This window comes from Cervus elaphus, chromosome 26 (genome assembly GCF_910594005.1).
Source record: "Cervus elaphus chromosome 26, mCerEla1.1, whole genome shotgun sequence".
In the NCBI taxonomy this organism is placed as follows: Eukaryota; Metazoa; Chordata; class Mammalia; order Artiodactyla; family Cervidae; genus Cervus; species Cervus elaphus.
The window spans coordinates 28,033,304-28,047,415 of NC_057840.1; the positions used below are offsets into that span (position 1 = coordinate 28,033,304).

The following is a 14,112-nucleotide window of genomic DNA, read 5'->3' on the forward strand; positions in this document are numbered from 1 at the left end:
CCGCAGCCAGCCGGGCGGGCGAATAGTGCTGCGCTCCCTGCACTTGCCGGCTCTGTGTAGACTCACGTGGCTGCAACACTCCCTGCCCGTGTGACCTGTCGAGGAGAAAAGCGGCCCACAGGGACGGGGCGGGGTGGGGAGGGTCCCCGAACTCTGCTGCTGCCCGTGCAACCCACTCCTTGAAGTTTATCCCACCTGGAATAAAACAAACACACCGCCACCCTCTGGGCGGCGTCGCGGCGCCGCGCCCAAACGCGGTCTGCGAAATCCGGAGGTTCACTGGCGTGTTTGTTTCCCGCGCCCGCGCACCTCGAAACCGAAAGCAGAGTGGCTGGGCCCGAAGCCCGCCTGAGCGAGCGGCCTGGCCCGCCGCCGCCGCCGCCCAAAGCGCGCCGAGCTCGGCTGCAGTTGCCTTGGCGGCCGCGGCCGGCCGACAGCAACAGTGAGTTGCAGCGGCAGAAAAAGCAGGCTCTGGCTGGCGGGCAGCTGCAGCTCCAGCTCGGGGGAAAAAAAAAAAAAAAAAGGGACGGCGGCGAAGAGCGAGACGGTGTAGTACCGCTTGTAGGGTGAGCGAGTGAGACACCAGGATGGCCGAGTGGTTAAGGCGTTGGACTTAAGATCCAATGGACGTATGTCCGCGTGGGTTCGAACCCCACTCCTGGTAGCTAGGTTTTTTTCCTCATATTAAATTTTTTTTTTTTTTTAAAACATATATACATTTTCACTGAGCACATTATGCCTTAAACTCAGGAATTCTGTCTCCTAGTTGAGAGAGGAGTTAAGTCCCACAACACGCGGCTCCGCTTCCCACAGGCCAGAGGCAACCCAGCGAGTGGGCCGGGCGTGGGGCTCGCGCGCCGGCGCTGACCCCCGGTCGGGGCGGCGGGGTCGGGTGGGGTGGGCGTCGCACGCGCTCAACTGCCTCGGGGGGCCCCGGCGGGGTCGGGACTCGGGAGGCGGCCGCGCTGCGGGGCGCACCTCCCTCGCTAGCTGGGCAGGAAGGCCGCCTGTGATAATGGCAGGCAGCGTAGTTAGAAAAGTGCAGAAAAAGTCAAGAATGCATCTCTCCCTTTTCATAATTTTTCGCAAAATTAATTGTGTGCCCAGAATTCTTTCGTTAAATCCATGAAGATGGAGACAATATGCATCACAGCTACAAAATGGACTCTAATCGGTAATCGCTAAGAATTTTAAAATAAGATACACAGTCTAGGTTTTTTATTTTTTGTCTTTGTTGTTTTGAAAATACTTTTAAAAAGTGAAAGTAATTACAATCTAGAGGGGCGGAGTTGCAAGTACAATGAAAATTACTCCCCCCTCCAAAAAAAATCATTTGAGAGTAAGATACCAAATAGATGCTCCAGTACAACCGTTAAAAATCAGTAAATTAACGTTGATAATTTACTACCATCTAATCCCCAGGCCCCATTTAATCACCAGTCGTCCCTTAAAGTAAAAGGCTCCTCCTGTTCAGAATAATGCGTTGCATTTACTGGTCACATTGCTTTAGGCTTCTGCAATCTGAAATAATTCCTCACTGTTTCCTGACTTTCATATCTTGAAACTTCTGAAGATGACAAGCTCGTCATTTTGCAGAATATCTCTTTGTCAGTTTGGGTTTGTCTAATGTTTTCTCGTGATTCGATTCAGGTTGTACTTATAAAGCCCAGGGCTATCCCAGAATTGACGTTGTGCTTGCTTTCTGGCCTCTCAGGTGGCATGGTTTTGATGTGTCCTGTTACTAATCTGAATTCACTTGATTAGGCTTTTCTGCCAGTTTCCCCGACTATACTTAACCCTTTGTGATTGATGCATATTTTGAGGTGAAGTGCTTTGAAGCTATGTAAACATCCCATTACTCATTAAACTTTCTGTTTTATTCAATCATTATAGAATCACAAGTTAGGCAAGTATGCATTCATAGTGTCCTATTTTTAATTAATGGTTACAATCTATTTTATTTCTTTTGATGCTGCAAGTGTCCCAGATTTGGCCCCAGTGGGAATCTGTTCAAACTGACTTTTGACATGCCTGAATTTTTTAGCATGTCTTTACTTCCTAGTCCAAGATGATCCATGCTTACCTTGTATTGCTCTTGATCCAGACAATGCAGGATCAGACATTTTGAAAAGAACCTTTAGTTCTTTAGGAAACCTAAAGTTTCCTTTAGTGGAGAATGGTAATTAGAAACCAAGATCTCAGTAGTAGATGTGCTCCTTGGTTTTGTTGTGTTACTGTTCCCAGGCCCTCTCAGTGGACAGAAAGAGATATGTGTGTACACACCTAGTACACCTAGATAGTATCTATCTATCTATCTATCTATTTATATTTAGGAGTTCATACCAATACTCTAATTCTGATACAACACTATAAATCTTGTTCTAGTTTTTCTATCCATATTTGTAATTCCCAAAATTGCCCCCTGGTCCCCTGCCCCAGTGTACTATCTACCTTCTTTGGGCCCATCTAATGGATTTAGAATGGAATTGTTCAAGAAGAAGGGAAGAGGAAAAGAAAGAGGGTCTAAACAGGTTAGAAATAAGCATCCTGCCAGCACCTAGAACTGGCTATAAACCAGTCACTGTTAGACCTTTCAGATGTGCAGATAAATAAGCCAGCCTTTCCTTAAAGGAGCTTAGATAGTGAGAGACCCAGATGCTAAAGGAGCAGTGCTGAAAGCCCTCTTTCCCAGAGAGTCAGCTTTAGATGAGAACTGAAGGAAGAGGAGTAGGGTAGGAGTAGAGAAGGGCAGGGAGGAAGAGGGGTACATGTCGGGGAAAACATCTTGAAACCATCCTAAATATGGTGCCTGAAGTCCACTGAAGGATCCAGAACAAGAAGCAGCCTGATCAGTGTTGCATTTGAAAGTATCTCTTGTCTATTGATGTGCAAACTCTTGATGTACAAACTCAATGGGTCTCTTTATGCTCAGGACAGGGGACATGTTGAATTGGCAGGAAATATTTCTTAGGGAAAAAGCTGAATGCAGTCAGTAGCCAGTTAGACTAAACTCTATGCCTCTCTTCCTCCTTAAAAGTTGAGCAAGGAGAAAAACAATATTGACTTGAAGCCTTCCCAGTCTGAACCCAGGGGTTCTTGCTGATTTGTTTTTGTTTTTTTTTTTTAATTTTTATTTGTTTTTATTAATATGTTCATGTGCAAAAATGGAACAAACCTTCCAAGAAGAGGCAGAATAGAATTGTACTTTGTAGAACTGTACTTTGTACAATTGTACAGTGTAGAATTGTACTTTGTTCCTTTAAAAGTATATTGTATCTCAAGCTTCTAGTCAGTAGTAACCAGTTACTGTGCTATAGCAAAGATGGTAAAAGTCAGCTAGTATTCTTTCTTGTGCTTGTTAAAATTCTCACAGATCCCTGAGATTCCATGAAAAGGAGTGAAATGATGTCTGAAAGCTGCTGGTCTGGAAACAAGAGAATTTATTAGATGAATCCTAGGGCACTGTGATTGATCAGTATAGTTGGCCCATTTAACCGCAATCTTCACATGGCAATTTAGACGGAATTTTCTGCTTTACTGTATCCTTCTCTATGAAATGTTCTATCATTGATTTCCTCTGATTAGAAGAATTCTCTAAGTGAATTTCAATTTAGTACGGCAAACTCTAAGACTATGATTCAGTTTATGAAGTACATAGCACAGAGTGACTCGGTAGGAAGAATCCAGGCTTTGGGGTCAGACAGAACGTAACAACTTTCCCAGGTTATCAGCCTTCTTTCTTCATTTGCAAATAGGAAAATAATATTTTACCCACACAAAATGCTTGTGAGGCTGTAATATTCTTCTCATAAATGTGGGTGTTTTGTAACTGAGTTCACTTCCCTTTTCTGGAGCAATCTTTTGTGGAAAGTACAGTAGAAACCAGCAGTGCAAGTAGGAAGGAAGCTTACCTTGCCTGTATAGACCACTTTGCAGTTTTCCCAAACACTTTTACATTCATATCCTTCTTTGACAGACAATATCATATACGTAGACTAATTGTACCTAGGTGGTAGATATGATTAGACACAATTTCCCTTAATAAATGTAAAGAATAATGTTTTCTTTCACTCAAAGATAGATAGATATCTATATCTATCTGTAGATAGATATAGATATCTATCACACATAGATAGAGCTAGAGGATAGCATTAGTTCTTTAAAAATGGAAACTCTCTCCTAAAATGTAGCAGAATTTTTACTTTTCCTTGAGAAGTAGACGTGTTATATTTGACTATTTATTTTTAAAAATTCTTAAAATATTTTGAATTTAAATTTGAATCATTTGTAGGTATACTACACCTAAATTTAGGATGATTTTCCAGTGATTATTTTAGCAATAAGAAATTAAGTCATTAAGTTGAGCTATAAATATGAGTGTAGATTTATGAGCATATTTTCGGTTCAGTTCAGTTCAGTTGCTCAGTCGAGTCTGACTCTTTGAGACCCCGTGGACTGCAGCACGCCAGGCTTCCTGGTCCATCACCAGCTCCTGGAGCTTGCTCAAACTCATGTCCATCGAGTCAGTGATGCCATACTTTAAGTTATTAAAAAATTGATCTTTTTCTATGGGACTTTACACAGAACATAGGAGAAGTGTTGCCAATGTATTTAAATAGTGACATCTACTGGTTCATTTGAGGTAAAATGTTTGCTAAATTCTGTCTGCTTTACTCTGTAAAATCCTGATAGTTACTCCACAGTTACTGTATTTAGGAGTACATTAAGGCTATGTGTAATCCAACCAGCAAATTGAATTTTTCTCTCTTTCTATCATTAATGATAAAGCTGCCATTGAAGAGAATCTCAAATCACTGACACCACTCGCATGATCTATTATTTTAATTGTATGAATAGGGCTTTTATCTCATCATATCCATCATCTTTGGTTCTTCCAATATAATATTTTTCTTCCAAAACTCACTATGAAGTTGAAGGAAATAGAGGTTTGGATTAGTCATGTGCTTTACAGAAGTCAGACCCAATTTGAGAAATCCTGAACAAGAAGCTTTCCCTGGAGAGCTTAATTATGCCCTTTCTTTTACATTTTGCTTTTAATACAATTGCAGCAATTTCATGAACAAATTGGGCTTCCCTGGTGGGCTCCGTGGTAAAGACTCCACCTGCCAATGCTGGAGACATGGATTCAGTCACTATGTCAGGAAGATCCCCAAGAGGAGGAAATGACAGCCCACGCCAGTATTCTTGCCTGGAAAATTCCATGGACAGAGGAGTCTGGTGGGCTACAGTCCATGGGGTCACAAAGAGTTGGACATGACGGAGTGACTAACTTTTGTTTGCTAACTGTTCAAATGATGTAAATGGTAATGCCCCAAGTTTTAACGAATGTGTCCAATTATGAAGATGCCATGTAGGAATCAGAGACATAATCCTAGGTCCTTTGCATCCACCCTATTATTTATTGAAGAGAGGGCCATCGTGAAGAACTTGGTTCATTAGTGAACCACTTGGTTTCATTTTTATTCATATAGGTTTTGGTGTTTCTGGACCACTTATCAGTGCTTGGCAAAGAAGCAGTGATTGCACTGGGTCTTTACTAAAGTGAGATGGGAACTGCTTAACAGAGTGTCTCTTCTATACGTGGTATGCACTCTATAAATGCTTGTTGAATAAATGAACAGCCTTGAAGTCCATTGAGTATATTTCACAGTTCATTCTATTTATTGTACACACACTAATTTTCATTTAGGATATGTGTTTTAAAATGTCCCCAGGGTTTTCTTCAATCAGGCATGTTAAGATACGGAAATGACTGTCAGGAAGAATTTTGTATATTCACAGATCCCTGGAAGCAAGAGCCATGGCACACCACGCAGGGCTGCCTAGGGACGAATGAGGATCAGGAGGCAGAGGGAACAAGGAGAAAGCGAGGGCAAGAACTTTTATTGTGGTTTTGTTGTTGTGTTGTTTTGTTTAGTTGCTGAGTGTCCTACTCTTTGCGACCCCATGGACTGTAGCCCGCCAAGCCCTCTGTCCATGGGATTCTCCAGGCAAGAATACTGGAGTGGGTTGCCATTTCCTTCTCCAGGGGATCTTCCCCACCCAGGAATTAAACCCGTGTCTCCTCAGCAGGTAAATTCTTTACCACTGAGTCATCTGGGAAAACCTTCATTTCAGTTTTTACAGGAAGGAATGAGCAAGGCAGAGTAAACAGGCTGAGGATTGGCTAGTTTGAATAATTTCAGCAGGCTCTGGAGTGTTGGGGTTGCCCTGAGTTTTCTGATATTTTTAGGAATTACCTAACCCTTGGAGGAGCAGTCCCTCCCTGGTCAGCAAGGCCCCAGACGCCAGCACATCAAGAATACAGAAAGTAAGAAAGTAGAGTTAGTATAGTAGGTCACACATTCTCACACTTTTTTCCCCTTCTTCCTTCTCCATCTTCATCTAGGGTAGACCCTACTCATTAGGAGAATCAAGATTCAGAAGCCCAAAGAGACAAGCACTTAAATATTGGGAGCTTTTAAAATCATTTCTATCTGGATTAGCTATACAATATACCTGTGCAATTCAACTCTCAGATATATCTTTGGGTTTAGATTGTATTTTCAGTCATTTTGTTCATTACTATAGAATAATGAGGCTAGCAGTTACTGAATAAGTTAATTTTTAAAATGGCATTGGAAAGATGGATTACTAAAAAGAGTGTTGCATATCTATCTCAATTCCACAATCTTCTTTATATATAAATGTAGGAATATATATATTTGTGAAATACGCATCATAGGTCCTAAGTAGCAACATAGAACTGTGATTAGCAGGAAGATGACCCAAGTTTTTAGTTTCAGGTGTGCATACCATTATACTTTGACATATGTATGCACTATGAAGTTATATCTACCACATGTGTAGTTACCATTGATCACCATACAGTTGACCTCCTTATTCATTTCACCCATCCCCTTTCCTGCCTCCACCCTGATAACCCTAAGCTGATCTCTGCATCTGTGAGTTTGTCTTTGTTTATTTTGTTTGTTTTTTGACTCCACATATGTGAAATCATACAGTATTTGTCTTTCTTCTGACATTTCATTTAGCATAATATCTCCAAAGTTCATCTATGTTGTTGCAAAGTGTAGAATTTTTTTCTTTTTTTACTGGCTGGGTAATAGTCCATTGTATATATGGATATGGATACCATAGCTTCTTTATCCATCCATCATGGAAAACTTAGGTTGTTTCCACATTTTGACTGTTGTAAAAACTGCTGCAATGAACATACAGTTGCATACATCATTTTGAATTAGTGTTTTTGTGTTTTTTGGATAAATAGCCAATGTGGAATTGTGAAACCTGTATGTGGGTCAAGAAGCAACAGTTAGAACTCTGTATGGAACAACTGACTGGTTCAGGATTGAGAAAGGAGTATGACAAGGTTGTTTATTGTCACCCTGTTTATTTAACTTATAAGCAGGGCACATCATGTGAAATGCCGGACTGAATGAGTTACAAGCTAGAATCAAAATTGCAGGGAGAAATATCAAGAACCTCAGATGATACCGCTGTAATGGCAGAAAGCGAAGAGAAACTAAGAGCCTCTTGATGAGGGTGAAGGAAAAGAGTGAAAGAGATGGCTTAAATATTGAAAGAACTAAGATCATGGCATCCGGCCCCATGACTTCATGGCACACAGAAGGAGAAAAGATGAAAGCAGTGACAGATGTCCTCTTCTTGGGCTCTCAAATATCTGCAGCCATGAAATTAGAAGATGATTACACTTTCCTGCTTCTTGGCAGGAACACTATGACAAACCTAGACTGTGGTAAAAGGCAAAGACATCACTCTGCCGACAAAGATCCATATAGTCAAGGCTATAGTCTTTCCAGCAGACATGTACAGATGTTAAGAGCTAGACAGTAAAGGCAGAGCACTGAAGAACTGATGCTTTTGAACTGTGGTATTGGAGAAGACTCTTGAGAGTCCCTTGGAAAGCAGGGAGATCAAACCAGTCAACCTTAAAGGAAATCAGCCCTGAATACTCCTTGGAAGGACTGATGATGAAGCTCCAAAACTTTGGCCACCTGATGTGAATAGCTGACTCATTGGAAAAAACCCTGATGCTGGGAAAGGTTGAAGGCAGAGGAGAAAAGGGTGACAGAGGATGAGATGGTTGGATGGCATCACTGATTCAATGGACATGAACTTGGGCAAACTCCAGGAGATGGTGAGGGACAGGGAAGCCTGGTGTGCTGCAGTCTATGGGGTTGTGAAGAGTCAGACACGACTTGGTGACTGAACAACAACAGAAACAACAGTTGTATTTTTAATTTTTTGACGTATCTCCATGCTGTTTTCTATCACGTCCGCAGCAATTTACAGTTCCACCAATAGTATTCAGAGGCTCCCTTTTCTCCACATCCTCTCCAAGATTTGCTGTTTCTGGTCTTTTCTATAATAGCCATTTTAACAGGTGTGAGGTGATTTCTCATTTGATTTCGATTTTCATTTCCCTAACAATTAGTGATGTTTAGCATCTTTTCTTGTACCTATGTCTTCTTTGCTGCTGCTGCTGCTAAGTCACTTCAGTCGTGCCCGACTCTGTGCGACCCCATAGACAGCAGGCAACCAGGCTCCCCCGTCCCTGGGATTCTCCAGGCAAGAACACTGGAGTGGGTTGCCATTTCCTTCTCCAATGCATGAAAGTGAAAAGTGAAAGTGAAGTCGCTCAGTCGTGTCCGACTCTTCGTGACCCCATGGACTGTAGCCTACCAGGCTCCTCTGTCCATGGGATTTTCCAGGAAAGAGTACTGGAGCGGGTAGCCATTGCCTTCTCCGTATGTCTTCTTTAGAAAAATGTTTATTCAGATCCTCTGCCCATTTTAAAATTAAGTTGTTTGAGGTTTGTTGTTGTTGAGTTATACAAGTTCTTTATGTATTTTGGATATTAAACCCTTATTAGATATATGATTTGCAAGTATTTTCTCCCACTCAGTAGGTTGCCTTTTCATTTTGATAATGGTTTCTTTTGCTATGCAGAAACGTTTTAATTTGGTGTAGTCCCATTTATTTATTTTTGCTTTTGTTTCCGTTGCCTGGGGAATCAGATCCAAATTTTTTATTACTGTTTCATTCTGCTTACTTCTAATTGGTCTGTTCAGATTTTCTATTTCTTTACAATTCAGTATTAGATTGTATATTTCTAGGAACTCATCCATCTCTTCTAGATTGTTCAATTTGATGATGTGTAATTATTCATAATGGTTTCTTATGATCCTTTGTGTTCCTTCTGTTTCAGTTTGTAACTTCTTTTTCATTCTGATTTTATTTATTTGAGTCCTTTCTCATTTTCTTGGTGAGTCTAGCTAAAGGTTTGTTGATTTTGTTTATCTTTTCAAAGAATCCCCTCTTAGTTTCATTGATCTTTTCTGTTGCTTTCTTAGTCTCTACTTAATTTATTTCTGAGCTTTCCTTATTGATTTTCTGTCTAGTTGAACTTTCCATTGGTGTAAGTGGGGTGTTAAAAGTTCCATGCTACTGTTGTATTGCTTTCATTTTTTCCCTTTAAGTCCATTAATACTTACTTTATGTATGTTGGCTCCTCTGTTTGGTTCATGTACATTTATAAATATTATATCTCCTTGCTAGGTTGACTTGTTTATTATTATGTAATGCCCTTATTCATCTTTTATTACAGTCTCTGTTTTAAAATGTATTTTGTGTGATACGAGTTATAACTACTTCAGCTTTCTTTGCATCTTCATATACTTGAATATATTTTTCCATTCCTTCACTTTAAGTCTGTGTGTCTTTGTTGTAAGTGAGTCTCTCACACACAGTACATAAATGGGTCTTGGTTTTTTTAGCCCATACAGCCACTATATATTTTTATTGTCAAATATGGTCCATTTTCATATAGGTCTTATTGACACAAATTTTGTTGTTTTCTGTTTTTGTATCCCCTCTCTGTTGTTTCTTTTCCTTCTCTCTTCCCTTGTGTTTTGGTGGTTTCCTTTAGTGTTATATTTTGATTCCTTTCTCATTTTCTTTTGGTTATTTGCTATAAGTTATTTTTTTATAGGTTTTTTTACTTGTGATTTCCATGAGGTTCACATGTAACATACTGTGTCAATAGTTGCCTGTTTTTTTTTAAGCTGGTAACAACTTTAATTTGAATACTTTCCAAAGCTTTATCTTTTTACCCTCTGTAATGTGAATGTTACTCCTCTTCTTCTTGTCCCAAAGCTCTATTAAAGTACATTTACTTTGCTTAATTCTTTTAAAATTTTGCTGCTCTGTTTGAGTGAGTTCCAGTGCTTTGTCTTCCATCTCATTGATTTGTTCTTCTACCTTATCCGGTCTGCTATTGAACCTCTTTATGTATTTTTCAATTCAATTATAATTTTGTGGTGAACTTGCTTATGTTTTTATTTCTTTGTTGAAGTTCTCACTGTGTTCATCCATTCTTCTCCTGAGTTCAGTGAGCATTTTTATGACCATACTTTGAACTCTTTATTAGTGAGTTTCAGTTCAGTCACTCAGTCGTGTCCAACTGTTTGTGACCCCATGGACTGCAGCACGCCAGGCTTCCCTGACCATCACCAACTCCCAGAGCTTGCTCAAAATCATGTCCATGGAGTCGGTGATGCCATCCAACCATCTCATCCTCTGTCGTCCCTGGCCATGGCCATTCCAAGAAAAATCAGTTTGTTTATCCCTGTTTCATTTAGTTCTTTTTTCTGAATTTTTTGTCTTGTTCTTTTGGTTGGAATATATTGTCTCCTTATTTTGCCTAATTTTCTGTATTTGTTTTTCTATATTAAGCAAATCAGCTCTCCTGGTCTTCAAGGAGATGTTCTGTGGGGCTCAGAGTCAAAATCCTGCCTAGCCACAAGAGAAGGAGCTCAAGGGGTGTCCTGAATATGGGCTACATACACTTTCTTGTTGTGACTACTGTTGTGGCATGCTGGTGGGATGGACTGGACCTGGACTGGCTGCAGGGCCTGTCCATGGCCATTCCAAGTTTTAATCCCATCTCCACATTTTATTATTAATAGCTGTGTGACTTTAGGAGATGCAAGCTCGATCTCTGGGTCAAGAAGATCCCCTGGAGGAGGGCATGACAACCTACTTCAGTATTGCTTGGAGAATCCCACTGACAGAGGAGCCGGGCGGGCTACAGTCCATAGGGTTGCAAAGAATCAGACATGACTAAAGCAACTTAGCACATGAGACTTTAGACTAATTATTTACTATTTCCAAGACTTCAATTTCTCACAAGTAAACTGGGTGATAACAAAGGTACCTATCAAACAGCTTGTTGTGAGAATTAAGTCAATGTTGGTAAAGTGCTTAGAAAGTAGTGGCCTGTAGAAAGACCAGGAGATTAATCTGTTGTTACATTTTGTGACAAAGAGCTGTATAATCAAAGCTACGGTTTTCCCAGTAGTCATGTATGGATGTGAGAGCTGGACTATAAAGAAACCTGAGCAACAAAGAATTGATGGTTTTGGACTGTGGTGTTGGAGAAGACTCTTGAGGGTCCCTTGGCATACAAGGAGATCAAACCAGTCACTCCTAGAGGAGATCAGTCCTGAATGTTCATTGGAAGGACTGATGCTGAAGCTTAAACTCCAACACCTTGGCCACCTGATGTGAAGAACTGACTCACTGGAAAAAACCCTGATGCTGGGAAAGACTGAAGGCAGGAGGAGAAGGGGACAACAGAGGATAAGACGGTTGAATGGCATCACTGATTCAATGGAGAGGAGTTTGAGTAAGCTCCAGGAGTTGGTGATGGACAGGGAAGCCTGGCATCCTGCAGTCCATGGGGTTACAAAGAGTCAGACACGACTGAACAACTGAACTGACTGACTGGCTGATACTTTCTGATTCTTATAAAATGTACCTATTTTGTAAAGTACATTTAAAAAATCCAGTATGAGACCAGATTTGTTAAAATGGTAAAAGTTGTTCATGGAATTGATTCTGCTGTAGGAGATACATTATATTTGCCATAGAAACTGCAACAAAAGACACAGTTTTTAAAAGACATGAATATTCGGAAGAAGGACTTAGATTTCATTCTTCTGATTTGTTCATTAAACTTTATTTTTCCATTTAAAAGTCTTTAAATGTTAATATTCCATAATCAACATTCTCTTTGTAAAAAAACTTCCATAAGTCCTTTAATAATTTGTATCTTAAAAAATAGCACAGAGTTCTAAACTCCAAGTTTTCAAATTCATTATAAGTGAACTTATTGTTTTCCTTTGGGTGTTACACCCACTGGGTTAGTCACAAATAGCTATATTAAGGATGTTGTTCACATTTTTTTAAACACTAGCAATTCTGACCCACCCAGTTTAGCTTCAATTTTAAGAGCAACCTGACTTTTTTTTTTTTTAATTTCACATAAGAAAACATAAGAAATGCCTGTCATTGGAACATATGCAAAATAATATATAATGTAATGCTTTTAAGTATGGAAAAGTGCTTCTTACACTATAGACTGGCATTGAATTCTATTATTATGCAGGAAAACTCTTTTATAGTGATTCAGTGGAATGCCTAATTTTATTAGTGCATTACAAAGAACAGGGAAAAGTATGTCCATGTATGCTAAATCCCTTCAATCCTGTCTGACTTTGTGTCTGACTCTTTGGGACCCTATGGACTGTAACCTACCAGGCTCCTTTGTCCATGGGTATTCTCCAGGCGAGAATGGGTTGCCATGCCTTCCTCCAGGGGATCTTCTCCACCTAGGGATTGAACCTGTGCCTCCCAGGGCTCCTGCATTGGGAGACCCTATGGACTGCAGCACACCAGGCTTCCCTATCCATCACCAATTCCTAGAGTTTGTTCAAACTCATGTTCATGGAGTTGGTGATGCCATCCAACCATCTCATCCTCTGTCATCCCCTTCTCCTTCTGCCTTCAATCTTTCCTAGCATCAGGGTCTTTTCAAATGAGTCAGTTCTTCACATCAGGTGGCCAAAGTATTAGAGCTTCAGTATCAGTCCTTTCAATGAATATTCAGGACTGATTTCCTTTAGGATTGACTGGTTGGATCTCCTTGTAGTCCAAGGGACTCAAGAGTCTTCTCCAACACCACAGTTCAAAGGCATTAATTCTTGGGCGCTCAGCTTTCTTTATAGTCCAACTCTCACATCCATACATGACTACTGGGAAAACCATAGCTTTGAGTAGATAGACCTTTGTCAGCAAAGTAATGTCTCTGCTTTTTAATATGCCATCTAGACTGGTCATAGCTTTTCTTCTAAGGAGCAAGTGTCTTTTAATTTCGTGGCTGCAGTGATTTTGGAGCCCCCCAAAATAAAGTCTGTGACTGTTTCTATTGTCTCTCCATCTATTTGCCATGAAGTGGTGGGACTGGATGTCATGATCTTAGTTTTTTGAATGTTGAGTTTTAAGCCAAGTTTTTCAGTCTCATCAAGAGGCTCTTTAGTTCTTCACTTTCTGCCATAAGGGTGGTGTCATCTGTGTGTCTGAGGTTATTGATATTTCTCCCTGCAATCTTGATTCCAGCTTGTGCTTCATCCATCCTGGCATTTTGTATGATGTAGTCTGCATAGAAGTTAAATAAGCAGGGTGACAATATACAGCCTTGACGTACTCCTTTCCCAGTTTGGATAAGTATACATAGAATGAAATTTTACAGTGGCCTAAAGAATCGAAATTACCACAGCAATATACTAATTGAATCAGTCAACTTCTTTCATGCTGATTTTGGTCTCCTATGAGTAATTCTCGGACTAAAGTGAAATGGGGGTGACTTTGGATAATTCTGGATGGAGAAGCCCCTTAGGTGAATCAGGATGAAGAGGATCCCTCCCATTGGATTTCTCTATTTTGCTTCTACATCTCAGAACCATGAGTCAGCCCACTGCCTGCTTCTAGAACACACAGCTACTGCTGCCTTTTGCCCGTATTTTCAAATGTCTAGGAAATTCTTGTGGCAAAATATCAGGACTGGGCAACCTCTAGTTTCAACAGGGTGAGTCACTCATTCTGTAAGTATTTTTAAAAGAATTTTATTTATTTATTTTGGGCTGGGCTGGGTCTTTGTTGCTGCACAGGTTTTTCTCTAGTTGGGATAAGTGGGGGCTACTCTCTTGTTGCGGAACCCAGGCTCCT

The 14,112-nt window shown here is 40.4% G+C and overlaps 1 non-coding gene across 1 annotated transcript; it reads left to right on the top strand.

The window, feature by feature from the left end:
• Window positions 1–581: 581 nt before the first annotated feature.
• TRNAL-UAA lies at window positions 582–664 on the top strand. Its single transcript has one exon. It is a non-coding gene; the product is annotated as a tRNA-Leu (tRNA).
• Window positions 665–14,112: the final 13,448 nt, after the last annotated feature.